Source organism: Hemiscyllium ocellatum, chromosome 7 (genome assembly GCF_020745735.1).
Source record: "Hemiscyllium ocellatum isolate sHemOce1 chromosome 7, sHemOce1.pat.X.cur, whole genome shotgun sequence".
Taxonomy (NCBI): domain Eukaryota; kingdom Metazoa; phylum Chordata; class Chondrichthyes; order Orectolobiformes; family Hemiscylliidae; genus Hemiscyllium; species Hemiscyllium ocellatum.
In genome coordinates this window covers 109,693,128-109,720,451 of record NC_083407.1, presented here as the reverse complement: position 1 = coordinate 109,720,451, position 27,324 = coordinate 109,693,128, and the positions used below count along the sequence as shown (strand labels likewise).

Sequence of the window (27,324 nt, the reverse complement as noted above, 5' to 3'; positions counted from 1 at the left end):
TAAAAAATATGATGCTGTGTATCAAATATCTAAACCTTCTCATACTGTTTATAATCAAACGTGCCAATGTGATATTTCACACAGGTTTGAAAATAGTGTGATGAATGAATCCACACTTGTGCCCTCATATCTTTCTTTTCTTTCCCCTTATCCACACTTACAACTCAACAGGCTACAGAAACAACTGATAATTAATTCTGCTACCTCCACTCACCAGTGCCTTTCATTGTTTCTCCATTACATCATGGTTGATGCTTTCAACACAAGCAGCCTTCTCATGCAGGAGGTAAAACAGCTGTCTTTTTACCTCTTCTCTCCCCACTATCCAGAGTCCCGAATACTCTTTGCAAGTGAAATAGTGAATTATTTGCACTTTAAATTTGGTACACCATACTCATTGCTCACAATTAGTTTCCTCTCCACTGCAAAAACCAAACACAGATCTGATCATTCGACTGCACAATGGTGTTTAGACCACAAGCATGACCCCAAGCTTCTGTTCATTTGTGATTTTAAATTTATGTCCCAATTCCATGCTCATCTCAACATCAAACAATAATCCAATAAGATCTAACAGAAGTTGAAGGAATTCTGGATTAGTGGTGCTGGAAGAGCACAGCAGTTCAGGCAGCATCTGAAGGAATATCACCACGATTCTTGATTAGGCACTTCAATACTTTCCTGACTTCACTAAGAGTTCAACAATTTCAGATCATAACTGCTCCCATGTTATTCAACAGAATAGCTAGTAAAGGTTTGCCTGTCGCCATTTAGCTCCATTAGACCAGTGATTCTGAAATTAGAATCAACCAATACTTCTAACTAGCCCAAATGTGCATGGCATTAAAACGTAGCTGCTGTGGGAGACTGCCCAGGGTCTAAGTAGTAAAGAAGAGGCAAGGTATGGTGTTTCTCTTGGCCTTCTGTTCCTTGAATGATTTCTCCAATTAATGATCCTGCTCCGGTCCTGATTTGCTATGATGAGCTTCCCCGAGAGCTTCCCAATGTCTTACTCTGTTGTTTCATGGTTCCTCAGTGTTATTCATTTTTTGGGTTTCTGTCTAGATAGTCAAACTCTACATATCTGTCCTATGGATATCTGTAAAGTAAGTATTTTTCTAAAATGCAGCATAAAACACTTTGTACATACAGTATTTTCTGGAGTGTTGTTTCTTATAATTTAGGTAATGGGGTGATCAGAGTTTATTAATTCTTTTGAAAAGAGGTCCTTCAATCAAAACTGTTTGAAAACCACTGATTTAGATGCCTACTCTTTTTACTTACTTGTTCCATTGCCACCAAACTCTGCTTCCATCATATCATTCACTTCCTCTTTGATCTTTCCTACTCCTTTCCTTGCCTCTGTTCTTGCTCAAAACTATTTTCCTTTTTTTTTATAAAGATTATTACATCTTAAACATCTCTGACATTACAACAGTGACTACTCTTCACAAAGTAGTTCATTAGCTTTAAAGTGCTTGGGAATATCTTTAAAGCGCTTGAGGCTGAGACAGGAGCTTAATAGATACAAGTTTCCACACACCTCAATTCTGATGAAAGATCATCAAGCCAAAATAAAAAAAAGTGCCTTTCTCCACAAATGCTGTCTGATCTTCCAAGCAATTCCAGCATTTTCTTGATTTATATAATATTTGTTACTTTTTGAATATTTCCACTCACAGGATTCTTGTCCGACATGTTAATTTTGTGAGTTGTTACAATCTTCAAAGTTCTATAAAAGCTGAAGTACTCAGACAGTTTTGTGCATTAGTGGCAGAGCACATGGCTTTTTAGTAACATTAAATATCGTAGTTTCATTCACACATTTAATTAATCACTCCAGGAGTATATGTACTTTCACAAGTTCCCCATAAAAATTAAACACAGAAGAAAAGTAATCATAATACTGATACATGGCATATGTAGTGGATATATTTGTTCTTACACAATAAATTGTGCCAAGAAGCTCTCGTGAAACAGCAGTAATGTATTCTGACAATGACGACCAATTGTGGCAAGACTGAAATAAGTATATCTGAATAATTTACTTTGATCAGGCCACAAAAGGACTGTGCAAAATACTATTGTTTGAATAAATATTGTTTCATGTCATTTGAAGGCTTATCAGGATGGTTTCTCTTCAGAGGATGATTTTGAAATTGTCCAGCCTTTGGAAAGGCCTGAAATTAGGAAACTTGAAACAACAAAAGACTATCTAGAATGATTACGATAGTGATCACATTTCCAGAGTTTAAAAAAAAATCATTGCATATATGGGCATTGCTGGCTCGGCCAGATTTAGCGCCCATTTCCAAATTGTCCAGAGGGCAGATCAGAGTCACCCACATTGCTGTGGAACTGGAGTCACATGTAGATCAGATCAAGTAGGCACTACAGATTTCATTCCTAGAGGGGATAAGTGAACCAGATGGGTTTTGATGGCAATTGGAAATGGCTACATGATTGCCGTTAGACATGCATTATGCCAAGCATTCTTTAAATGGAATTCAAACCTGTTATTGTGGGATTTGAACCCATGTTCCCGGAACATTACTCTGGGGTTCTGGATTACTCATCCTGTGGCATTACCACCAAACCACTGCCTTCCTTCGGATATATATTTTCATATCATTTATCTTGGGATTTTGAATTTTGAACTAGTGACATGTGGGTTATGTGTGTCTGAAGAAATTTAATGATTAACTTGTAGATAGTCCAACAGTTGTGGTGATTTTGTTAAAAAGTATGAAATAGAGACTTCTTGGAGAGTAATAGGGATTTTGTTTTGCACTGAGAGAGTTTATGAGCAACAAAGTAAACAGTGTAGTGCATTTGGCTTTTAGATACAGGAGTCTGGAACTATTTTTGGGTTTGGGGGAAACTTCTATAACTTGGAACAAAATTTTTGGGTTTCAATTGTGCAGTTTTGCAGAAACTTGGCTGAAGATAGATGTGAAAAACACTTGTTTCTGATAAAGGAAGGTAGTGTAAGATAGTTAAGAAAGATTTTGTGGCACAGTCCCTGAACCATAAGACCCAGGTTCAAATTACACTTCCTCCAGAAGTGTGAAATAGCAAATTAATAACAGGTTGATAGAAAATATCTGAAGTAGCTGGAAAAGAGGGCTGTTGAAGTACAGTGGTAGTGTGTCTATCTCTGAGCTAAGACACCCTGGTTCAAGTCCAGAAGTGTGTAATCACATCACTGAACTGGTTGATTGGAAAATTTGTGAAACAGCTTGAAATATTAGTCTATATTAAAAGAAGGGAATGCAAGTTGTTAACATTTGTAAAGCTATTATTAAAGCTCTGTATCCATGATGTTCTGTATAAAATATTTTATACAGAACATCATGTCTAAAGCAACACTGTTACATTCATTATTATGATCACAACTAATTTTAGAAGTCGTCCAGGAAGGTATCATATCCTCATACAGAGGAGGATCACCTACAGACAACAAGAACATGCCCTCAGGAAATGTATTCCATCATATGCCACAGCCATGCCAAAATCTATTTAAGATGCTGATGTTCCAATTCTACGCATTCCCTGGAAATGCCTGAAATTTTGGTGACTGTATTCCATTTTGGTAACATTGTCTAAGATGACTAGGGCAGATCTAGCTGATAGAGCAAAATACCTCTGCTTTCCACTTTCCTGCTCAAACAGCCTTGCTTCCTTCTCCTCTTCTGATGCTATTTGGAGTTCTCTTAATTCTCTGAAAGCCTTTTCACGAGTGCTTGGATGTGAACATCCAGCTGCCTTGTGGTTCAGGCAGTTTTCCATGCACTTCAAGGAGGATTTCACAAATTTTAGGTCCTCTCCAAGCTCACAAAGTATTTTGTCAAACAACAGATAGTATAATTTAGCATTCTTTTTCTGTAATGTTTTAATGTTAGCTTATTGCTGAAGAGAGAGTAATTGCTATAGAATTTTGACATTGTCTTAAAATTAAATTGATGTTTGCACAATGTAAAATAATTAATGTGAAGGATGTTTAATGGTTACAATTATTCATCATAATTTGGCAAATACAAGATATACAGTCCTATATTAATTTTTCTAGTTTAAAATATGCAGTTTATTTCTGTCAACTATTTTTCTAATGCTTTCATTATTTCCTTCCTTCTAGTATTGCAATCCAAGTTCACATTAAAACTAGAAGTGGTTTATTTCTGTCAACTATGTTTCTAACGCTTTCATTTATTTCCTTCCTACTAGTATTGTAATCCAAGCTCACATTAAAACTAGAGGTGGAACCTTATATGGATCAGGTGTCATGGATCATGGTGAAATTTGTGGCAGAATTGGACGAGAAGTTTGTTTTACAATGACAGCATTTCACTTTATCTTCTATCCTTTTGCCGAGTGGTGAGTTAAGTTTTTTGATTGGCAACCCACTGTTGTCTATCAAGGGTGATTGATGATGGTTCAACACCTCGTTAATGGTTCACCTTACCTCTATCAATATTCAGCTTCCTATCTTAACCAATGTACCAAACTAGCTAGGTTGAGAAATCTTAACATGGAGGTCACAGTGTGGACTTGGAGATTTCAGATTATGAATTGTTCCAAAAGGACATCAAATGTTGCTTAGGACCAAACAGTAGCTTAGGTCACAATCCATGGGCATCAACCACATGTATTCCTTATGTATGAACATTAGCATCCAACTTTTGCCAGTCCATCACAACCATCATGACACCATCCTGAAAGTGTATCGGAGAGGTCAGGATGCACTGAGTTGCACTGCAGATCACACCAGCTGCAGCAGGGAAACTTTGTGTAGGGGCAGGCACCCAACTCATGATTAGATCAAACTACATCTCAGGGATACTGGTTTGCTTTCCTAGCCCTCACTTACTTATTATTTACTTGCATGGTTGCACTGTCCATGCCTTGTTTTGTAAGAAATCACACAAATATGCAGCTTGTAGAGCTGAAACAAGGAGGCAGACATCTTGAAGTCAAGAAGTGTGCTGTGTCAATCTCATAATTAGTCCTCACTGAAGTCCATGAAGGAGGTCAGTCAGGAGTCTTGTACTGTAGTTAAGGGCAGCCTCCATTCCACACCAGGGGATTAGCCACATTCAATGTGCCCGTATGGGGGTTCTCGCTCTCAGAGTCAATGCCTCTGCAGTCCAGGGGTCTGATGTAAAATCTAAGGGAAAAAAGCATTGGGGCTGTAACAAGAAAGTGACTTCACTGGGAAAGAGACTTGGCATGCTACTCTTCACATTTGGGGGCTGCAGGTTGGGGGGGAAGCAGTTATTTCAATTGTGAAGTGTTGCTGCAAAATGTACCTGCAAGGGAGGAATAAGGTAAAGCATGGATGGAAAGTGGGTCATGCAGGAGTGGGGACAGTGTACAATCACACCTGCCATGATCACCTCTTATGCTGAGGGATGGGGAGGCAAGGTCAGCAGGTTGAAATGGGTGTGGTAGGAACCTGGTGAGATATGAAGCCTGTGAGGCTTACTGGAAGAGCTACCAGGAAGAAATTATGGATGTTTGGTGGGTCACCATCACATAGACGTGGTGTTTGGAAACCACTGGCTAAAGAACACTCACTGTTGCCTTCCAGTGTTCTGGTAATAAAAAGTGCACAATGGTGAAGAAAATGGCTGCAAGGCACACTCAGAATCGGTAGAAACGTCTTAGCCTGTGAGGGAGGAGGCTGCAAGATTCACCGGCATGAGGACCTTTAAATGAAACAATATTACATGCAGACACAGCCTTTACACAGACCTGCAGGATTCAAAATTCCAGGCTATCTTAATGCCTGTGTTGTGAATTTCCTTGCTCTAGACATCAGTAACAACCTTATTCACAACAAAACCTTTGGGCACATAAGCAAGAGAAAGTCTGCTGCAGTCAGACAAGGGATAATGATGTCAGCAGGACCTGTTTCCCTGTACATACCTTGTTCCTCTAGCTTCCAGATGCTGCAGCAGGCTCTCAACACAGACATTGATCCACGGTGCATACCACATGGCTATGACACTGTGTCAGCATGGTGCATAATAACACTTCAGCCTGCACAGAGTACACAGACAAAAGATCCACATGCAAGGTGAAGATAGTGCTAATTATGAAAAAGTGCCAAATAATATATTGTGCATGGTGACTCTCGACGTATTTTCTTCCTCCTCTACCGTCCACTACGTCTTAGTTTATTCCCTTGTTCCACGGCTAGTTCGGAGAGAACAGAAAATAACAAATGCTGGAGATCACAGTGGATCAGGCAACATCCATGGAGAGATGACAAGCTAATGTTTTAAATCTAGAGGACTCTTCATCAGAGCTGAATTGAAGCGTGGGGAGGGGGTAGCATTTATGCTGTAGTTGAAGGGTGGGGCGCAGGAAGAGTATAGAGTGCTGGGGATGAAAGATGTTGATCGTTTAGATGAAAACGATCAGACTGTGTGAATAGCAGAACAATAGTGTGTTTAATTGCCAGACTTGAAAGAACAGACAGTTCAGGCAGCATCCAAGGAGCAGGAGAATCGATGTTTTGGCAAAAGCCCTCAGCCTCATTCCTGATGAAGGCTTTTATCCAAAACATCGATTCTCCTGCTTCTTGGATGTTGCCGGACCTGTTACACTTTTCCAGCACCACACACTCAACTCTGATCCCCATCATCTGCAGTCCTCACTTTCTCCCCCTTGAAAGAGCAGACGGTCCAACTAGAGTTTGGGAGGGGTTGGGGGGGGGGGGGGGGGGGGCGGGGGAAGAGGAGGGAGGACATGGTAACAGAATGTAACAAGTAAGCTAAAAGGAACGAAAACGAATGGGACTTGGTTCACAATTTGAAGATGTTGAATTCAATATTAAGTCTAGCAGGATGTAAAGTGCCTAGTCTGAAGAGATGTTGTTCCTCACAGGGACACTGCAGCATGCGGAGGACAGTTAAGTGGACATGCGAGCAGGATGTTATGTTAAAATGACCAGCTCTCAGAAGGTCAGGACTATGCTTGCACACAGACTGGAGATGTTCTGCAAAGCGGTTACCCAGTTTGGAGGGAGCTTGCTCAACAGTGGAGCCTATAGGCCATGGAGATTTGGTTGAGAGATTCAAGGACCATTTGTATCTGGATGGGCCAGACATGCTGTGGGTCATCTTACCAGAGCAGAGTGGACACTCCTTGGCATGATCTTGAAGGGTGAAAATGGAGAGCTAGCGATCACTGGCCTGTCCTGAGAGGACATTTCAGAGGGGCTGTGTGTAATGCTATATCTGGCTAAGTGCCACCTGCCACTGTCCTGTCTTGTGAGAAAGGGGCACCTGGATTGCTTGCAAGGTCCCCGACCTTGTATCACCATGCCTTTGTTCCTTTGGACCAATGGGTAGCAGCTGCAGGTGCACCTCTCCAGCAGACCGTGAGGGTGCAGAATCATTCCTCCATGGCAGTCACTAACATTTCTATGGAGACAGACAGAAGTTTGCATGACTCCGTGCAATACAGTACCTTCTAGTCCACACTGCCTCCCACATACATCAAGAGTCTGCTGCTCCAGTTCCTCTCTGTGCCTGTGGATACAATCCTGGATTGTTGGCACTACAGGATTCTCTTCATCAAATCCCACCCCCAAATGTCTGGGGCTGAGCTGGTACTTCATTTCTGGCAGTATTCCTTGTCCCAGCGAATGTTGGTGTTACTTTCTTAGTCAACTGCAGAGCTACTGCAGTGAGATGCTCATCAGCCAGTGCTCCCACACTTTCTGAGGTCAATGTTCACTCTAAAAAGTGTCGGTATCATAGGCTCAGTGGTTAGCACTGCTGCCTCTCAGCACCAGGGACCCAGATTCGATTCCAGCCTCAGTCGACTGCCTGTGTGGAGTTTGCACATTCTCCCTGTGTCTGCGTGGGTTTCCTCTGGGTGCTCCGGTTTCCTCCCACAATCCAAAGATGTGCAGGCAAGGTGATTTGGTCATGCTAAATTGCCCACAGTGTGAGGTGCATTAGTCAGGGGTAAAATAGGAGGAATGGGTCTGGGTGGTTACTCTTCGGAGGGTTGGTGTGGACTTGTTGGGCTGAATGGCCTGTTTCCACACTGCACAGAATCTAAGTTGAAGTGGTGGGGGTGCAGGAAACAAATCTTGCCGATACTTTCTTGGAGGCTCAAACAAACATTGAGGAAAAGGATCTGGCCATATCATTACATTGACAGTGGATATTTTGATGATCCCTACAAGATGAAAGAGACAGAAGATTTCACAGCCAATTGTTAGAAGTGATGTTTAGTAAAACTGATAAGCAGCGAGGCGTCTGTGAGTATTGCAATGAAATGAAGTGCAATACTTACTCAGTTGATGGAAATTGATGTCTCAGCATCCCTGAAGAAGCGGTCCTAGTCTTCTCCAGCAAGGGGCAGATTTCCCTCCTCGTGAGGCTCTTTCTGCTATAGGCTGTTTAATACTGTAATGAAAGAAAGGGAAAGATTGAATGAGTTGAAAGTAGCTGGCGCAGTTGTTAGTGCTGCTGCAGATGGGGGATAAAAGTGATGACGTGTTCCAAGACAGTGAAGAGACAGCACAGGGGCCATGCAAAGTCAGTGGTGAGTAAGGGGAGATGCTGTCGGCAATAGTGAGAGAAGCAGAACTTTATCGCTGGTGCGAGGTGGGAGCAGTAGCGGAGATAGAGTAAACGTGAGGTAGCAGACAGAAGAGCGTTTAGCATTTGCCAAGGTACAGCTGAGGTGGTCATTCATCTTCTTATGGCTCCGCTAACTGTTCCTCTGGACCCTCAAAATGATTGTGACCCAGGTGATGACCGCCTCCTCTGTTGCTCTTCTGGAAAATGGACTCCTCTCCTTTAAATCACTTTATCATTCTGGATCTCCAGGTCTCTGTAGTCGAATAATATTTCCCTTCTCAGACAGCTGTAGAAAAGATAAATGACTGAGCCAGGTAGTGTCAGAATGCTAATGCTCCTCCAGCTGAACATCAGCTTTTTAAAGCTGGTGGATTGCAAGGGATGCTGGTGTTTCAGTGGAAATGTGCCGAGTGGTGACTCAATCTGGGAACGATGAGTAGAAAGATGGAACGAGAAGCAGACATGATGGATACCATAGAGGTGAGTTAGGTCATTTATGAAGCTCATTTGGGAAGATACAGTGAGAAATTTTGCTTACTTGGACCTCACAATATTCCCTCTGAACAACTGAACACAACTCACACTTAGTCAATCACATGTAAAATTCAGCTCTCGATCTTGGAGCATGCTGGGGATAATACCAACAATTAATGGAATGTGTGATCCTAACTTATTCTGTTAGCTATGCATAGTTAATACATTTCTGTGAAACCAATGTCAGAAACACATTTATGGATTATAAGAATTGAAAACTGGAACTATTTGGTCACTACTGAGTTCAGAGTGTTTTTAATCATGTAATTTCCTGGAAATAGGACATCAAGAATCAATGAAAACTGGATGATTCGCTCTTTATTGGAAAAGCTAATTGAGTTTAGAAAAGAAGACAATCTAAAACATTGAAAAAAAGACCCAAGAGATGCTTTTGTTACCTTAAAAGCTTGACACCCAGCCTCTGGATCCTTTTTTCCTGTTTTGCCACAGCATTGGGAGCTGTTGGAAGTTGAAAGAAAGCCAGCAAGAGGAAACACATATCTGTGTCTCTTTTGAGGAGTAAAAGACAACCCTTAAAAGAAAACCAGCTTAAAATGTATCTTAGCAAAGTATTTTCTGGGAATCAATGAAAGTTCCAGAGATCAGTGTCTCTGATCTCCTTGTAAATAGAAAATTAAAATGTTACCTCTCAACAAGAGAATCAAGGTTTAATTGACCTTCCAGCTAAGCTCAGGGTCTGGCATTGCTCTACAGGTGACACAAACTTGATGATGTTAATAGGAAATGAACAAACATTGTGAAGTTGATTCATTCTACTCTTTTAGCTTAGACTCTTGATCAACCTGGGTGTTTTTTTAATTTTCGTGTGTGTGTGTGTGTGTGTGTGTGTGTGTGTGTGTGTGTGTGTGTGTGTGTGTGTGTGTGTGGTGTGACAAATTGAACTGAATTAACTTTATTGTCACATGTACGCAGATGAGCGCAGTGAAAAAAAAAGTACCATCTCAGGTACAAAAGAACTTAGCTACTGATTCTTCAGTACAAGTTCTTTGGGGAAAAATTAATTTAAAAATAAAGAAATAAAAGTCCAGCATTGAAGACTGTAGGAATAAATAGAAAATAGAGAAATAAAAAGTTCAGAACGAGGGTCCTTCCAACCCAGTCACATTGATACCTAGCCTTCAGTCTGCCCTGGGCCTTGACTCCAGACTGTGCCAGGCTTCACCTTGAGACCGCAAATCCACGCTGAGGCCATGCCAGACCATAAGACCACCACACTGAGCTGAGAGAACATAACACTAGGCCTGGAGGCCACCATGCCAGGCTGAGATGATGCCTTGCTAGGCTGGGAGGCTGCCACACCAGCTGGAAGACCATTACTCCAGGCCAAGCGGACACCTTGGGGGTCTGTGCTGGGGCCGGTGTTGTGTCCAAGGCAGAGGGTCTGAACCCCTGCTGAGGCAGTGAGTCCAAGGCTGTGATGAAAGACACACACACACACAAAAAGAGATAAGAAAAGAAAAAGAAACTGACGGAGCAGATGAGATCCGGCTGAAGTGTCCTTATTCTGCAGCCACCTTGGATATTGTATAAGGGGATATCGTTTAAGTCTCTGAAGTAGCTTACTTAATAACCCATTTTTTCAATTATTTAAAGACTATGTTTGTCCTTCATAACAAGTTATTGAGTTATTGTTGAAAGTCTCTGTTCTAGATAACAGTAATGCTAAGAAACAAATCAACCATTTGTATAATTAAATAAAAGATTTACCCTATAACTCATGAGTAGTGGGATTAGATTTCCTGTACACTCCTCCATCAGAATTGTAACAATTTATTTCTTCCTTGTAAATATTATGCCAATGCTCATGTTGGTATTGACAATTGTGAATTAATAGGGTGATGAAAGCAAGGTTTGTGCTTCAACAACTGTACATATTGTAGTGTACACTTCAGGTGTGGAGCCATCTGTTTATGCATGATGCTTCTCTATTAATTTTGTAATAAACACGTCACTATTGCTACATTGCAACAGATACAAAAGCGTGATCAGATCACTTAAAGTTCATTGTGATACATTCCGACTTTTCACTCAAGCAGAACATGCCACTGATATTAATGAAACTGCTGCATTGCCAATAATTGGCTTACTTGGTGCTATAAGACTGATTCATCTTTCTTGTAATTTGCAAGCCAATGTAAACATTATCTAAACAGTCTATTCTGTAATTTATGTTACAATGATAAAATTATGTTAAAATTACTCAACCATACCCACAGTTATACAACCTGGGATTATATTAACTGTGGATGTTGACTGATATCTTTCATACTTTTCGGCTTGGTGTTCAACAAAAGCTAATTTATAAATAAGTAATGCATAAAAGGACACAGGAATACATCATAAGGAGAGTACAGAGCAGGATGTGAATGAAGTTTGGTGTTAAGACCCAAAACAAAACAGAGGGATAAAGAGATTAATATTCAACCACCTCATTCCATTAGAACTGTTACAGTTTATAAATTATATTTCAGTGTTTATTTTTATTTTAGGCTAAGCAAAATACCCTGGAATAGGGAGTAATGCAAAATCGCACTCAGCTCTGCTCGACGACAAACTCAAGTGACTTGGTCGCCATGAAGCTAGGGACTCAGATCTAACTTTATTGAAAGCAAGGTTTGTACCTCAACACCTGAATACAAAAGGAAGAAGCAGCTACCATTGTTCTATGTGAACTCACATAAGCATCCGACCAAGAGATTTGGGGAAGAAGATCTACAAACATATGCTGCTATACCAGGCAGAAGATAAGGGATGCTTTTGAGTTAACCACCAACTGGAATGCAGGTAAGGACAAAACTTATGTTGAAGAAACAAATCTTGCAATGGAGTTTTGAAGACCCCAAAAAAAATCACCAGTGCATCCGCTGCTGCTAGAAGTCAATTCAAGTACTCTCAGAAGATTAGGTGAACAGGACTTTCTTTCAAAAGACATTGGATGACTCATTCCACATGGTTGAGAAGACAACCTGTGAAACCTCCAGGAGATAATCAATTTATGAGACATTAAATACAACTGCATATACACACACTAGACTATACTATAACATATAGAATTATGAACATCCAGGTAAGAAGAAGAAATAGGTTATTTGGCCCCTTTCGTCTGCATTGCTGTTCAACAAGGTTATGGCTGGTTTCATTGTACCCTCAACTTCATATTGCCATCTGTTGTCCCCGACAACCACAATCTTGCTAGACAGGATTCCAACCATCTCCGCCTTAAATATATGCAATATCCTGTCCCCGCTGCTTTCGGAATAAAAAGGTATCTAGGACTCATGACATCTGAGAAAAAAATGTTTCTTTTCATCTTTGGCTTAAACAGAAGACATCTTATTTTTAAATTTTATCATGGTTCCAATCTTTCCCATCTTGACAGCATCAACCCTGCCATATACCCTCAGGATTTTGTCTAAGATCACATCCCATTTTTCTAAACTGCAATGGAAAGAGGCCCAGGCAGTCCAACCTCTTCTCATAAGATAACCCATTTCTACATTCCAGATATCAGTTCAATGAACCTTCTCTGAACTCTCTGTATTGCAATTACATTCTCTTTTATAAATTAAGAGGAGCAAAACTGTACACAGTATTCCTGATGTGGCCTCATCAATGCAACAGAAGAGCCTTACTTTCATATTTGATCCCCTTTCCGTTAACAACAACACTCCACTTTTATTCCTAATCACTTGCTGCACTTACACGTAAATTTATGGGATTCATTTTCTAGGTCACACAGATTCCGCCACAAAAAGTTCTGTAACCTCTCTCAATTTAAGTAATATGCTGCTTTTCAATTTTTTCCTGCCAGAGTGAACAGCTCATATTTTCCCACATTAAAATTCATTTGCCAAATTTGTATCACTTTATATCTATATCCTCTTGCAGACTCTATGTTGGTGTGAGAGTTTTCAGTTGTGTTGTGTTAATGGTCAATATCTTTACTGTGATTTAGTATTTTACTCTACTAATTATTATTAGTCACTGTAGAATTTTGTTTATGGCTACATTAAAAGGTCATAAAACTTGAAATTTCAAATGTGATTCCTTTGATTGGTTACTGGGAAATTTAAGTTGCCAGTCTTTATAGGTTTTGTGACAATACCTCATGCTCACTGTAGTGATTGTAACGAGGTCAGCCAGCTGGATATTATAGAATGAGTTCCCCATTCATCTAGTCCTATCAGAGAGGCCTGGTTGACATAAAAAGGTTGAGTGTCACATATACTGGCACACTGGTGCCCGACTGTGTATGAGGCAATACTATAGTCAAGGACTGTTCTTAACGAGTTTTGAGAAGATTTGTGGCTCAGGTTGAGTTTTGGATGTAGGTTTGCTCGCTGAGCTGAAAGGTTCATTTCCAGATGTTTCGTTACCCTACTAGATAACATCTTCAGTGGGCCTCAGGCGAAGCAACGTGGAAAATTCCTGCTTTCTATTTATGAGTTTGGGTTGGTGATATCATTTCCCATGGTGATATTCAGCATTGCTTCACCTGAGGCCCACTGAAGATGTTACCTAGTAGGGTAACAAAACATCTGGAAATGAACCTTCCAACTCACCAAGCAAACCTGCATTCAAGGACTGTTCATTTGTCAATAAAGGGTAACCTGGTGATAGATATCTGCTCCTGTAGAGTACTTTCACTCACCACAGGTCAAGAGCATACACCACAGCTGTAAAGGACTTGGATGAACACATTGTTCATTGGTGTTCCTGACTAAGGAGAAAGCTGATGGGCATATACAAGGAAAAGCTGGTGGCTCTCAAGAACACGCAGATAAGTATGTGCTCTATTGCCATTAGGACACAATGGTACAATTCCATCTTTTATTTTGACTTTTCAGCAAAAGGCAATCTGTATCATTATTCAGATTTGCGTTGTGGACAGAGTGATGATTTAGTTGAAGCCATCTGAAATCGGCTGATAACTGGTGGCTCGAGGGAGGTGATAGCCTAGTGGTATTATTGTTAGACTATTAATCCTATCCCAGATAGTGTTCTGGGGATACAGGTTTGAATCTTGCAAGAGATGGTGGAATTTGAATTCAATAAAAAAATCTGGAATTAAGAGTCGAGTGATGACCACATCATTGCCAATTGTCAGAAAACCCATTTGGTTCACTAATGCCCTTTAGGGAAGGAAACTACTGATCTTACTGGTCTGGCTTACATGTGAGTCCAGACATACAGCAATGTGGTTGAGTTTTAACTGCTTTCTGAAATATCCGAGCAAGCCAGTCTGTTATAGTGAATCACTAGAAAGTCTCAAAAGTAAATGCAAAGCACCAGAAACAACTGCATAAGTCATTGACCCTGAAAGTTCTCCTTACTAACATCAGCCAGGGACAACTGTTTCACAGGCTGGTGAAAAAAAACTGCTTGACATAATCTTACTGATGGTCTCATAACTTACAGACAATGTCTCAGACACCGCCATCACCATCCCTGGTTATGTCCGATCCCATCAGCAGGACAGGCCGTGCAGAGGTGGTGGCACAATGGTATACAGTCAGGAAGGAGTGATCCCAGGAGTCCTCAACATTGACTCCAAACACAATGACGCTTCACAGCACTAGCTCAAATATGGGCAAGGAGACTACCCCGCTGGTTACCACATAGTCTTTCCTCAGTTGATGAATTAATGCCCCACTATATCAGACAACACGTGGAGGAATTACTGGAAGGTGGAAAAGATGCAGAACGTATAGTGTGTGGGGGATTTCAATCTTCACCAAGGCTGGCTTGGCACCAGCTTAATTAAAAATCGGGCTGATAGAGCCTTAAAAGGACATTGCTGCTAGACTACTTTGTGACAGGTGGGGAGGGAATCAAAAAGAAGGAAATACATACTTAATTCCCACATCATTCCCACCAATCTGCCTACTGCAGATACAGATACATCTGTCCATGGTTGTATTGGTGATAGTGACCAGTGCACATAATCTTCGAAAAGACAAATTCCACCTTTACATTGAGAAAACCTTGAAATATGCTGTGAGGCACTTTCACATGCTAATAGGACGATTTCAAACAAACCTAGCAACTCAAGACTGGACATTCATGAGGTGTTGTAGGCCAATCAGCAGAATCATCCTCTATCACAACCTGTAACCTCCTGACCCAGCAATATCCCTCACTCTACCATCACCATCAAGCCAGAGGATCAAATCCAGGTACTATGAAGAATTCAGGAATAGCGCCAAGCATACTTAAAAATGAAACAAAACAACAAAACAGGACTATGTCAATGTCAAACAGCATAAGCAGCAAGCAATAGACAGAACTAAGCAATTCAACCATCAGGTTCTGCAGTCCTGCCACATCCAGATGTAAACAGTGATGGACAATCTAAACAAATCAATAGAGCAGGGGTTTCTTCAAATATCCCCATCCTGAATGATGGGGAAGCCCAATACATCAGTGCAAAAGATAAAACTGAAGTATTTGCAACAATCTTCAGTCAGAAGTGCCAGACTCAATCCACTCCACATTATAATCAGGAAATAGTTGAAAGCACTGGATACTGCAAAAGCTAAGGACCCTGACAACATTCTGTCAATAATTCTGATGACTTGCGCTCCAGAACTTGCCATATCCCTAGCCAAGCTATTCCAGTCCAGCTACAACACTGACACCGACCGGACAATGTGGAAAATTGCCTAGGTATGTTGTGTATACCAAAAGCAGGATAAATTCAATTCACTCAATTACTGCCCACTCAGTTTACTGTCAATCATTAGTCAAGTGATGGAAGCTATCGTTAACAGTGCTATGAAGCAGCACCTGTTCAGTACTAACATGCTCAATGCTACACAGTTGGGTTCTACCAGGGCTATTCAGCTCCTGATCTCATTACAGCCTCAGTTCAAACATAAACAAAAGAGCAGAACTCCAGAGGTAAGGTGAGCGTGATTGTCCTGGCCATCAAGTCTTCTTTTGACCTAGTGTGGCATCAAGGAGCCCTAGCAAAACTGGAGTTGTTGGGAATCAGGAAGAAAACTCCCCACTGATTGGAGTCATACCTGGCATCAAGAAAGGTGGTTGTGGTTGTTGGAAGTCATTCATCCCAGCTCCAAGACATCTCAAGGAGTTCCTCAGGGTAGTGTCCTATGCCCACCTGTCTTCAACTGTTTTAATGACCTTCCCTTCATCAGAAGGTCAGAAGTGGGTTTTGTATCTGCATCAAACTGTTCAGCATGATTCATGACTGCTCAGATACCAAAGTAGCCCATTGTCAAATGCAAATACCTGGACAATATCCAGGTTTAGGCCGAAAAGTGTTAAGTAACATTGCTTGGCAGTTATATGGCCTCAATGACCATCTCCAATAACAATTTAACCATCACACCTTGACATTCAATGACAGTATCATCATTGAATCTTCCATAATCAATCTCCTGTGATTACCATTGACTGAAAACTGAACTGGACTAGCCATATAAATATAGTGTCAATAACAGCAGGTGAGAGGTGAGGAATCTCCAAGTAAGTACCTCATCTCCTTAATCCCCAAAGCCTGTCAATCATTTACAAGGCATAAGTGAAGGACATGATGGAATACTCTGCTCTTGCATGGATTTGTCCAGCTCCAAAAAAACCCACAAAGCTTGACACGATCCAAGACAAAACAGCCTGCTTGTTTGGGACCATATCCCCAAACATCCACTCCCTCCACCATCAACATTCCATAGCAGCCATGTTCAAATATCTTCAGTGTGACTGAATCAAAATACTGGTATTCCTTCCCTAAAAGGCATTATGGGTCTACTAAAGCAGATGGACTACAGCAGTTCAAGGCAGCAGCTCACTAGCATCTTTTCAAGGGTAACTAGGGATGGCCAGGCCAATGATGCCCACATCACATGAGCAAACGTAGAAAAAATACTGGTGTATGAGATGCTGTCCCTGTACCTCTTTCTTTTCTTGCTGTACTTAATCCCGTTCTTCTGCTTGCCATACTCTTGGGATGGGGTTGTCCTTTTGAAAGGTCAGGTGTATGTCTTGCCTGGCTCAGGAGACAGGAGCCATGAGTTGAGGAGATATTCCTTGACACTGATGAAACAGTTTCTAATATGATGGTCCAGGTGGAATAGAACCAGGAGAAAGGACTGAAGGTGGGATGAAGGTAGTATGATCGCGATCAGGAATCTAAGCTCAGATCTGGTACAAGTAGTTCTCATAGAAAATGTGTTTCAGTAGTGCGATTTGGCTATAATGTTGCTGAAGAATTAAATTTTGGTATTTTTGAGAATGCTTACTGCTTCACAATAGCATGATTACAGTGGTAATTGTTTCACACGCTTTGTTCTGCACATGTGGTGATATTTGCGAAGTCTTTGTTCTGCTCTGCCGATGTTAGTAGCCATCAGAGCATGTGAGAGGTACAGGATGATACATTGAGCAGCTTCACCTCAAAAATTAGACTAATGAATGTTCATTGCTCTCCCTCTGAGACAAGAATATTCTTTTAATTCCTATACAAGCCCTGTATAATTCCTGCATGACTCTTATACATACCATTTGCCTTTCTAATTTGTTCTTGTGCTATTCCTACCTCCAAACACAATCTCTCTCATTCAACCCATGAACCAGGTGCAATATCAGCTTTTAAAGTTTATTATTTAAGCATACTTAAGAGGGTGATTGCAGCTACTGACAAGGATAATAAGGACATTGTTCTTCAAGCTTTAACATAAAAAAAATGGTATTGACATAATTGTAGAGGCCTGGGTGTTGTCAGTAACTCGGTGGCAGTTTGGTGGCAACTTGTCCTACATTTTGTTCAAGATTTTTAAAAGGATATGAACCATCAGAAGGGCTCCCAAACATAAAAAAAAAGCATTGCGTTGCCCTTGCAAAGCAGGTTGGCTTTGTAGAAGTGGAAAGTGAGGATATCAAAGAGCCATTTGACTCTCACTGTAAAAACCTCTCTACAACTGATCTACAACAGATTGTCGCTGAAGGGGAAGTGGAAGCTGGAGATGAAAAAGATGAAGTCCAGGATGCAGCACCATGAGAGCTTTCTACTTCTCTTTTGTCTCCTATTCTGAGGGAAATGGAGAGGCAGTTGCACCTCTTAGAGGACGATTACAATGCAGAATGCAGCAGGGTAGCAGTTCATTCATCTGGTACCTTATGATCAGCTTCTTCAAGGACAGAAGGAAAAAGGCAAAGCAGCAAAAACTGGATGTCTTTTATTGAAAGCAAACCCCAAGAAACAGTCAGAAGACAATCAACCACAGCCACTCACTTCTGTAACCATAACTGCACCTGAAAGTGGCAATGATGACAACCCTCTGTCTCTGCAATAACAATACTTTTTCAATGCAATTGTTAAATTTACTTCTGTTTCATTAATAAATACAATTTAAACTTTTGTTCAGGCTGTGCTATACTTTGCGTTAGGCTTTGGGTGATTTTTGAGTGATGGTGAGTGAAATTTTTCGTTGGTTTGGCTCATAGACCCCAAGGTTTCGCTGGAACACAACTACGTCATTATAGGAGAACTACCTGTAGTATTTATTGCTCAGCCACAAATTTTAATTTTAAACAATTGCAATATTTTTGTTAATTTGTGAAGTTTGTAAGCCAGGAAAATGTAAGATAACAATTTTCAAATTGTCAGAATTGAAAACGTTTTGGTCAAAATTATGAAAGGATTATACCACAAGATTCAGCGTAATTATGAAATTGTCTCTACAATTCAAAAAAAGAACAAAAAAAAAGTCAGTTAAGTTTTCAGACATCTAGTCACCATACGAAGTATCATCATCAGCGAGTCTCCAGATGAAGCATTGGTGGTATGGCCCGTTTTCTATTTAAGTGTTTAGGTTTCCTAGAGTTGGTGATGTCATTTCTTGTGGTGATGTCATTTCCTGTTCTTTTCCTGAACATAGTCTGCCAATTTCTCAGCAACAAACCCAAACAAGCAGACAAAACATGTCCAGAAACCCTAGCCACTCTCCCCTACATCAAAGACAACTTGGAAATAACCAGACTACTCAGACCCCTGGGCATCATGATAGCCCACAAACCCACCAACACACTAAAACAGCAGCTAATGAATTTGAAAGACCCTATATAGACAACAAGCAAATATCTTGCAAGAACTGTAACAAACACTACATTGGACAAACAGGCAAAAAACTAGCCACTGTGATACATGACCCACTCTCATTAGTATCTTCACATACAAGTAAGGAAGGACACAACTTCGACTGAGACAACACATTGATCTAGGACAAGCCAGACAGAGACATGTGGATCCCATTTACCACCCCCTGAGAAAAAGAACAGGAAATGACATCACCAACCAGAGGAAGCCTAAATACATAAATAGAAAGTGGGCCATACCACCAGTGCTTCATCTGTAGGCCCACTGATGATGTTAACTAGTATGGTAATGAAAAGTTTGAAAATGAACCTTCCAGCTCAGCAAGCAAACCTACATCCAGAACCTCAACCTGAACTACGCATCTTCTCAAAACTTGCCAAGAAGTCAATTAAGTAAGAACTTAAGAGATGTCTATATGATGGATAGTTGTTTTTAAATAATTAAGCGATGGGAGTTTCATTAGCTCAGCCAGCATTTATTGCCCATCCCTAAATATTTGCAAGAAAATGGTGATGAACCACATTCCAGAACCACCAGAGTCTATTCGATGTAGGTGCACCACAATGCCATAACAGTGGAAGTTTCAGGATTTTGTTGCATGACTAATCTTGAAACAGCTTTCCCAATATTGGTCCGAGCTCCCAGATGTTAGTGAGGATCACTTTGCATGGTCAGCATAGCCGTGTTTGCTGAGGTTGTTTATGATGCATATGTCAATACCAAGTAGTCAAGCTGATTTTATTCCTTTGTTTTAACTTCATAGTCACAGTTGAGAGGACAGTTAGGAGACAACCATATTGCTGTGGGTCTGGTGTCTAAGCTAGACCAAATAAGGATAGAAGATTTCCTTCTCTAAAAAGGACATGAGTGAACCAAATGGATTTTTATAACAATTGACAATGATTTCATGGTCATCATTTAAAAAAAAAGTCAGATTCTTTGAAATTAAATTCAAATTCTACCAGCTACAGTAAGGAGATGTGCAAACTTGGGTTCCCAGAGCATTTCCAGGGTCTTGGGATTACTAATCCAGTACCAACATCACTATGTACCTTTATAAAACTGTTGAGTACTATAACAGGTAAATTTTATAGTCTTTAATTGCTGGAAAACACATTTTGTAAAACTCTAGAATCTATGCTTTTTTTGTGCAGGAACAGCTTCTGGGGTCAGGTTGCTGTTTGTTTTCATAAATATAAGACAATTTGTTGAAATAAAATTTGATGCAAAAACAAACAGCTCTCCTTCTCAGTCAGTAGTAGACAAACTGGGAAGCAAAACCAGCTAAAAGCTTTTTTTCCTCTCTCTCTCATACGAGTAATTTGAAAATCTAACCAAGTGTCAAATATCAGGATTGCTAACTATTACCCATTTGAATCTAAAATCTGTTCTGTAGATGGTCTAACATCGTTTACTGTGAAATAAATGCCAATAATCTGTAAGTAAGTCAACCTTCATTTACATGGAGAGTCTTTGACATTGATCTCAGAGCCACTCTCCGTGAACAGAACCTCTGACACTCCTGTTCATACCTGTCAGCAAGGGCTCCCTGATAGAAGCTGTTAACCTGGTCCAATCAGGGAACTTCTATTTTATGGCTGGCTGATTTTCATTACAATTACTTCATCCCTCCCAGAGTTAGAGGACATGGGCTGGTTTATTTTTTTCTAGTTCCTCTAGGGCGGTTTTAGCACCAAATCAGGTTCTTCCAACTCTGCCTCTGATACAGGTGGCATGTAAGGCACAGTAGCTCACCACTTGCACCTGGAGACTCTCAGAAGAACTTCATTTTCCACTAAACAGCAACATCCACTATGTTCATCTCAGGTTCCTCGGTATCTGTAACTCTTCACAGAGACCTTTCTGAAAAATCTCTAGATATTTAATTAGGACTTCAGTTAGGCAGCGATTTTCTAATTAAAAAATGTTGAGCCAATCTAGGAGAATCTTTCCTTTCAAGTTTGCTCCATTAAGCTTGGGTCTGAAACCTTTCCAACATTAACTGAATCAGCTGTTTCAGATAAGAGACCCGAACTGAAGTTGTACCCTTAATCTGTACAAGGGTTCCCCGATATAAGTTCTCAGTCTAGCTGAGGCCTATGCAAACATAGGGGTTGGAGTTGAGTGAATTTTGTTAAAGACTGGTTCTGCAATCACTGAAATGGCTTCACTCTGACTTCCATTCGAACCAGGTGACCATTTAACCAGACATTTATTTTGATTGCTTAGAATCATCCAAATCAGAACCAATTTAACTGTTCCAAACCAGATGTAAATGGACTTTGCACAGTTCATACCTTTCTGGATAACAGCCTTGGAGTTCTCTTACTCAATTGAGATCCAGTTGGACTCTTTTGTTGTCTCGAGTCCACAGTCTGGCAGCAACCACAATGGTTAGCTGGCCTGGGTCCTGAAGAAAGTTTTAACCATTTGATCAATGTAAAGTCCCTCTACTCAGGATATGTCCTGAGTGAGGCGATGCAATTTCCTTCATTCAAGTGGTGTTCCCCTAGCTCAGTTGGTGGCGAGGATATCTACTTCCATCGAAATGGTGGGCGGCACGGTGGCACAGTGGTTAGCACTGCTGCCTCACAGCGCCTGTAGACCCAGGTTCAATTCCCGACTCAGGCGACTGACTGTGTGGAGTTTGCACGTTCTCCCCGTGTCTGCGTGGGTTTCCTCCGGGTGCTCCGGTTTCCTCCCACAGTCACAAAGATGTGCGGGTCAGGTGAATTGGCCAAGCTAAATTGCCCGTAGTGTTAGGTAAGGGGTAAATGTAGGGGTATGGGTGGGTTGCGCTTCGGCGGGTCGGTGTGGACTTGTTGGGCCGAAGGGCCTGTTTCCACACTGTGAGTCTAATCTAAATCTAAAAGAAATACCCTGCAACTCATATGTTCCACTTGCTGCATTTTCCAATTATAAAGACAGTTATAGTGCATGTGGAAGTCCAGTTGGGTTTCAGCTAGTAGATGTTTTGTACGGTAACATTATTAATCCCACATACCAAATGGCCTCTCAGCCTCCCATAAAGGTTAAATCAAAGACTCAGGCCGCTGCTAGATGTCTTAAAAGAAACAAAAATTCTGATATGGATTCCCCTGGTTTTTGAATTGCCAAATAAAACCGATAGCATCTCTAATTCTGAGATGGCTTGAGATTGTAATTTTCCTTAACTAAATCCATCAACTCTTGAAAGGTCTTAGTATCTGTTGCCTTAGGGAACGTTAGGCTCCTAATTGCCGAAAGAGCTCCACAATGTGTCAGGAGAATTTCTTGTTGTTTTTCATCTGCCTCAATTTGCCTGGAAAAAGTAATAATACTCCTGCTTTTTACCCCCTTTCTAATTTAGAGAAGTAGACAAATAATCCAAAGAATGCAAATTCAAATCTCACTTTCCCAGTTTGACCAATTTGAATCCAATTTGGAAGTATGGAAATAATAGCCAGTAGAAGTAATTACAAAGGTGATGGATAGTCATTTAAAAAAATCTGCTTCACTCATGTCCGTTTTAGAAAAGGAAATCTGCCCTTCCTACTTAGATTAACTTCTATGTGGCTCTAGTTCTATACCATATCATGTGGTTGATGCTTATCTGCTGTCTGAAGGCACTTTGTTGCATTAAACCACTACAAAGAAAAAGGCCCACTACAATCTCCTCTTGTGATGAAGAACAGGCAGTAAATCCTGGCTGTTCCAGTGACTCCTACATATCAAAAATGAAAGAGAAAACATTTACTGTGATTTTGTTTTCACATTTCTGATAATATGACCTAATCATACTGCAAAATATTTTGTAGAATGATCTATAACTTTCTGACAGTACCTTTTTAAAGCATTTGTTGCACAATATGGTTTAACTATAGGTCATTTACAAAAGACATAGGCCTCTTGATCTCTCGTTATCAGCATAGGCGAATAAACTGTGGTTGGCCATTGACTTGTCATAAATGTACAAGGTATGCTGTGCAATAATATGATTGAAATAAGCATATGAATATATTCAGCTTTCATATTTGCATCACTGACTGTGAAAGTTGAAGGAAAAAAAACATTGGAACAATCAAAGAGGAAATATAATATCGGCTGGTTGTACTCAAGAGAGATAACATTGTCTTGAGGAATTCCAAGAAATAAAATTTCTATTGCACTGTTGAAATGACGACATTAGATGAAAAAATTTAATTATGGTCCTACAAAAGGAATGAAGATACTGTGCACTTGTGAACTGAAAGATAAAATAAACTTTCCTAATATAAAAGATTTGACATGCAAAAACACGGCAATACTTATGGAAGAGGTCATCTTGACCCAACATCCATTTTGCCCAATAAAGGAGTTAGTTGGTCTTATATCACATTTTATCCTAAGAACCTTCCTTCTTCCTCTATTACTCGGTCAAGTCTTTAAACATAAGCAGACTCTACTCAACGACATGATTAAGCATACATACTCACCATAAGGTACTCCTTCTAAGATTTTTGGAGTTGAATAATCAATATCCCAGGGAGCAAAGACTAAAATACCGTTTTCAGGAGAAGCCAGTTGAGGGTAGGAGGGTGATTAAACCAGACCAAGCTAACATAATTTAGTCTCTATTTTAAAGTAATTCAGATTATCCTTGCATTCATACGAGACTTTAACAACATCTGTGACAAATTGGAAAGCATTGTGAACTAGCCACTGTAGTGATTGGAATGAGGTCATAGGTGGATATCATAGCACATGAGTTCCCTGTTAACCTGATCCCTTGCTGACAGACATAATTGGAGTGTCAGGAATTCTGTTCATCCAGTTTTGAGCCAGCTGGGTCAGTGTCATGTATTTTGCACATACAAATGAAAGGGTGATTTGGTCACTGGATAACTGCTTTCGTGGCATTGTTGTCACTTAGACCCTAAGGAAATAAAAAAAATTGAAAAATAATAAAAAATAAATAAGACCATTAGGGTCTGTTCACTGCATGAAACAGCTCTGAGCTAGTTGGGTTAGTATCATGTATAGTGCACATGTAATTAAAAGGGTGACTTGGTGAAGTGATACCACCTTTCATGGAGTTATTTCAGCAGTGATGACAGAGAGAGATTCACTTGCAACAGTTGTCTTCGAGTTGGGATAAACATTTCTGGAATTATGCCAGAATACCTATAGTCCCAGATTCCAGTCCAAGGGAAATTGCCCCCACTATCTCATCATCTGTTCCACAGCAATTTAATGCTGTGAGCTTCATTAATTGCTTTAATGCAATTTTCTCTTCGCACAGAAAGAAGTCCCAACTTATCAAGATATGACAACAAACCCAACTCATTGGCAGCTCTGTAGTCCCAGCAGTACCACTTTCAGCCACTGAACGGACTACAAATAACCCTCATTGCTGAGGAGCCTGAGTGACAAATAAGGTCAGGGATGGGGCTCATAGCAATGGAAGTGAATTGGGTGAAGGGGTAAATGGAGATAGAGAAGAAATGGTCATGGAGTTGTATGGGATGTCACCAATGGTCTAGGAGACTCCCAAAGGATGATTTCATACTCCCAAACCCCGACTCCACAAGCTTTTCAAAATTAGCTTGAGCTGCTAAGGCTAGAAGCTTTCTGCATGGCATTGACATCCCCTATTGCAGTGAAAATTTCAGTGGGCTTACACTATTAAGTAAAAGTTCAGATAGATTGGGTGTAGTGAATGGGTAGTGGAAAGGCTACCAAATGGATTTTCAATGTCCTTCCACCCGATTTTTAGTGCAGAAACCACATTGGTGCTTTAGAATTTTAATAGAATGTGTGAAAAAGAAATTTTAAAAACACTGGAAATAAACAGCTTTCATCAGTAAAAAGGAACAGGCTGAGATTGGGAAGGGAACTTGTTATATTTAACCAGTATGACTGATGTGATTCCAGTCCAACGTCAGTGAAATGAGCCTACACTCTTGTAAGTGAACATTCACAGGCTCTATCAATCATTACTTGATAAAGGGACATTAAGAAAGTTTGTCTTAGAACAGTACAGGCCCTTGTACAGGCCTTCAACCCTACTCTAAGATCAGACTACATACCCTTCATCGTACTAACGTCTATGTTCCTGTCCAAGAGTTGCTTGAATGTCCCTAATGTGTCTGACTCTACTACCACTGCTGGCAGAACATTCCAGGCACCCACCAGAGGTATGTGTAAAGAACATACCTCTGATATCTCCCCTAAACCTTCCTTCAATTATCTTAAAATTATGCCCCTTGTGAAGACATTTCTGCCATGGGGAAAAAATGTCTGTCTATCCACTCTATCTATGCCTCTCAACATCTTATACACCTCAATCAAGTCACCTCTCATTCTTCTTCACTCCAAAGAGAAAAGCTCTAGCTCCCTCAACTTTTCTTCCTAAGGCATGTCGTCCAGTCCAGGCAGCATCCTGGTAAATCTCCTCTGCACCCTCTCTAAAGCTTCCACATCTTTCCTATAATGAAGCAACCAGAACTGAACACAATATTCCGAGTGTGGTCTAACCAGGATTCTGTAGAACTGCAGCATAACCTCATGGTTCTTAAACTGAATTGCCCTGCCAATGAAAGCCAACACATCATACGCCTTCTTTACAACCTTCTTAATTAACCTCGCTGGCAACTTTAAGGGATAAATGGACATGGACACCAAGATCTCTCTGTTCTTTTACACTGCCAAGAATTCTGCCTTTAACCTGGTATTCTGTACTCAAATTCAACCTTCCAAAGTGAATAACTTCACACTTTGCCAGGTTGAGCTCCATCTGCCACTTATCAGCCCAGTTCTACATCCTGTCAATGTCTCGTTGCAACCTACAACAGCCTTCCACACGATCCACGACTTTAGCAACCTTTGCGTCAACAGCAAACTTACTAACCTACCCTTCCACATCCTCATCCAAGTCATTTATAAGAATCACAAAGAGCAGAGGCCCCAGAATCGATCCCTGTGGAAAACCACTAGTCACTGAACTCCAGGCTGATTACTTTCCATCTACCACCACCCTCTGTCTTCTACGGTCAGCCAATTCCGTATCCAGACAGAAGGTTTCCCTGTATCCCATGCCTCCCTATTTTCTGAATGAGTCTACCATGGGGAACCTTATCAAATGTCTTGCTAAAATCCACATACACCACATCTATGCTCGGCCTTCATCGTATTTTGTCACATCCTCAAAGAATTCAATAACGTTTGCGAGGAATGACCTGCCCCTCACAAAGCCATACTGATTATCTCTAATAAATCTATGGTTTTCCAAGTAATCATAAATCCTGACTCTCAGAATCCTCTCCAATACTTTGCACACCACAGACCCTTTTCACCCTATGACAGGTTCTGCACAGCATAAATCAGACAAATAGTTGCAGTGATTTGTTGGTGTTGATCAAGGTAAACACACAGTGTGAACTATTCCTTTGTATGCAAGAAGATTGCCACAGCAATATCATGTCCACATGCTCATTTCACATTGCTAGCCTATTTACCTACGTACCAAGCAAGGAAGCTGAACACATTTGTACTATACCATTATATCATGACAATCTAGATGTGCCACCAGTATGTGACCAAGCTTGATGCTGAAAAAGGCATGAAGACAACCTTAAGGCTAACCTGATCAGATCAGTTTTCATGGGTTATTGCACAAAACCATGAATTGAAGTCATGTGGTATATGAATTTCAGTGCTGATATGATACCAGGAGTTCAGGCCATGATGTCCTAAAGACTAGCCGATCATATCAAATAGCATCTCCCTTCAGCTGTTTGCTACATGCAAGATACTGATTACATCCAAGCAAAACTCACATGTCCAACATTAGATATGGTTTTATAATTAAACAATATTAAATTTATAATCCTGAGAGTACATCCAATCTTTTAGTATGGTGCACATGCATACATTGAAAACCACATGCAATTTTTCTTTTTAGGATTTGTTCATGGGATGTGGGCATTGTCAACTAGACCAGCATTTATTACCCATCCCAAGTTGCCCTTGAGAAGGTGGTAGCGATCTGCCCTCTTGAACCACGACAGTCCATGTGCTGTAGGAAATTTAGAA

The 27,324-nt window shown here is 40.6% G+C and overlaps 1 long non-coding RNA gene across 1 annotated transcript in view; it reads right to left on the bottom strand.

Annotated features, from left to right (window-relative positions):
* Positions 1–8,334: 8,334 nt before the first annotated feature.
* LOC132817595 (uncharacterized) overlaps positions 8,335–27,324 on the bottom strand; it is a 41,671-nt gene continuing 22,681 nt past the window's right edge. Inside the window, exon 3 of the long non-coding RNA XR_009644898.1 lies at positions 8,335–8,423. This is a non-coding gene — a long non-coding RNA (uncharacterized LOC132817595). The remainder of the gene's footprint in view (positions 8,424–27,324) is intronic.